This window comes from Macrobrachium rosenbergii, chromosome 8 (genome assembly GCF_040412425.1).
Source record: "Macrobrachium rosenbergii isolate ZJJX-2024 chromosome 8, ASM4041242v1, whole genome shotgun sequence".
Lineage (NCBI taxonomy): Eukaryota > Metazoa > Arthropoda > Malacostraca > Decapoda > Palaemonidae > Macrobrachium > Macrobrachium rosenbergii.
The window spans coordinates 41260331-41263597 of NC_089748.1; positions in this window are offsets into that span (position 1 = coordinate 41260331).

The window sequence follows — 3267 nt, forward strand, 5'->3', positions numbered from 1 at the left end:
TTCTTCTTCTTGATTGAATTTCTTCAAACTCTGAAGCCTTTGTAAATGAAAGTTATAATTATACTTATAAAATATATATGTGCTGACAGACTGAAATATATTCTTTTGCTTAATTCAGCCTATGTAAACTTGATAGCCTTTGCAAATGAAAGTCAAATTTTTATTTTTATAGAAAAGGATGTTACTATTCAGCTGTAATGAATTTAAATGCCAGATAATTTTGGCGATATATAAAAAATCAAAACGAAAAATGGGAAAGGTTTATAATAATTATTACCCCAATAGTGTCTTTGTATCCAGTGATTTGAGACAGAAAATAGGACAAAATAGAGAAACAGTTGAAGTGCAAAATGAATATCAGAGTAATTACACTTGGCATTTATTATTATTAAAAAAGTAAAAAATGCGACGAAGTTTCTTCGGCGCAATCGAGTTTTCTGTACATCGCATAATCAAGGCCACCGGAAACAGCTCTATCTTTCGGTGGTCTCGGTATAATGGTGTATGAGCAGCGGCCCATGAAACTCTCAGCCGGCCGTGGTGGCCCGTGCTGTTGCGTTGCCAGAAGCACGATTATGGCTAACTTTAACCTTAAATAGAATAAAAACTACTGAGGCTAGAGGGCTGCAATTTGGTATGTTTGATGATTGGTGGGTGGATGATCAACATACCAATTTGCAGCCCTCTAGCCTCAGTAGTTTTTAAGATCTGAGGGCGGACAGAAAAATAAAAACTGCTTCCGTAATTTCCAAATAGTCTTGTTAGTACAGTGAAATTGTCAAAGGTAAAATGTAAGGCTGAATAAACACTCAGTCAAGGGCACCGTGAGGTGTTAATTATTATTTAAGTGATTTAATTACTTTTTTATTGGTTTCATTTGGTTCTCCGTGGACATAATTCTTTTTTTTTTTTTTTTTTAAGTCATAGAGGCTTCTGATATCATTTTAACCTTTTCTCTCTTCCTCATTTGCTTTATTGTAAATAATATCCTCTTTGTTTTATCTGCGGCTTTCCTTTTGTTTAAACGACCTAGCTGGCTACCTTGTCCAGCTGGTTACATTGCCCAGCTGGCTACCTTGCCCAGCTGGTTACTTTGCCCAGCTGGCTACCTTGCCCGGGAGGCTACATTGCCCAGCTGGTTACCATGCCCAGCTGGTTACCTTACCCAGCTGGTTACTTTGCGCAGCTGGCTACCTTGCCCAGCTGGTTACCTTGCCCAGCTGGTTACCTTGCCCAGCTGGTTACCTTGTCCACCTGGTTAATTTGCCCAGCTGGTTACTTTGCCCAGCTGGTTACCTTTCACAGCTGGTTACCTTGCCCAGATGGTTACCTTTCACAGCTGGTTACCTTGCCCAGATGGTTACGTTTCCCAGCTGGTTATCTTGTCCAGCTGGCAAGAAACGAGTGGATAGGTTATCGTAATTTAAATTTTATTCATAAAACCAAATAAGCAAAAAAAAAAAACAATATTTGGAGAAACAAATTAATTGGTTAACTTAATTTAGATTTCACTCATAAAACCAAATAAGCAAAAAAAAAAAGGAAGAAATGAGTGGATAGGTTACCTTAATTTATATTTCATTCATAAAACCAAATAAGCAAAAAAAATTGAAAAACTTAATTTAAATTTCATTCATAAAACCAAATAAGCAAAAAAAATTGAAGAACTTATTTTAAATTTCATTCATAAAACCAAATAAGCAAAAAAAATATTGAAGAACTTAATTTAAATTTCATTCATAAAACCAAATAAGCAAAAAAAATTAAAGAACTTAATTTAAATTTCATTCATAAATCCAAATAAGCAAAAATAAAAAAAATTAAGAACTTAATTTAAATTCATTCATAAAACCAAATACGCAAAAAAAAAAAAAATGAACTTAATTTAAATTTCATTCATAAAACCAAACAAGAAAAAAAAATGAAGAAACGAATGGATAGATAAACATAATTTAAAATTCATTCATAAAACCAAATAAGCAAAAAGAGAAAAGAAAGAAAAAAAATTAAAGAAACGAGTGGGGAGTCTATTGTCCAGGGCAAAAGTGTATTCCATTCACGTCGCTGGAATAATCCCGCCTTAATTACGGTGAATCGTGTCCTTTTGCCTTTTGTATCTCTCTTGTTAATACGTTTTAATTACAGTGCTTATAATGGAGATGTAGAGAAAAGACTATTTTTCAGCCTAATTCATGTAGGTCAGTGGTTCTTAACCTTTTTGTTACCACGTCCCTCTGAGTTGGTTCATAGACTTACACCCGCTTGCATCTATGAGTAAATTCTCCCAGATTTAAAAATATATATAGAGAGTTAAGGAAAGCGTTTTATTCATTTTGGGAACATATTAGTGAGAATACTTGACACTGCTTCTTAGCGGCTCTTGTTAAGAGAATAACGAATATAATTAAAGAATTTTGTCTCCCAGATTTAAAAGAAATTAGAGAGAGAGAGAGGAGAGAGAGAGAGAGAGAGAGAGAGAGAGAGAGGCGTTTTTATTCTCTTTGGGAACACATTAGTGAGAATACTCGACACTGCTTCGTAGCGACTCTTGTTAAGAGAATAACGAATATAATTAGAAATTTTTATTTTTCTCCAAGAATCGCGCTCGCTGAAAAACAAGCTGACTCCGCCTCAGGGGCACCCCCGGTTGAGAACCACTGATACATTGTAGGTCTCCGAATGAGCATCATTTCTTTTTCCTCTTTTTTTGCGCATTTATTTTAGAAGGAACCCGACTCGCTTTAAATACAGTAATTACTGGCTCTTTTTTTTTCTTTTTTTTCTTAAACCGCATGTACTTATTATTATTACTCTTGTTACTCTTCTTACGAGGTTTGGCCCTGACGTAACAAAGCTGTGTGGCTTTTGTGTTCATGTTTTTTTTTATTACATGTTTTTTTGTTGTTTCTTTATTTAAATTGAAGTTGCTCTTTGCATATACTTGTTTTTTTTTTTTTTTTTTTTTGTTCTTTTTATGTTAATTCCTTTTAAGTGTCTCAGTTCGTGTAGTGTGGCTCTTTCTCTCTCTCTCTCTCTCTCTCTCTCTCTCTGTTCATTTGAGATGTGTTTTACTTTTCGGTAGTAATGTCTTGATTGTGTGATTATCTCTCTCTCTCTCTGCCCAAAATCTTTTATTTCTCATATATAATTTGGCGTCTCTCTCTCTCTCTCTCTCTCTCTCTCTCTCTCTTCTCTCTCTCTCTCTCTTCTCTGCCAAAAACCTTTTATTTTTCATATAGAATTTGGTGTTGCTAAATTTTCTCTCTC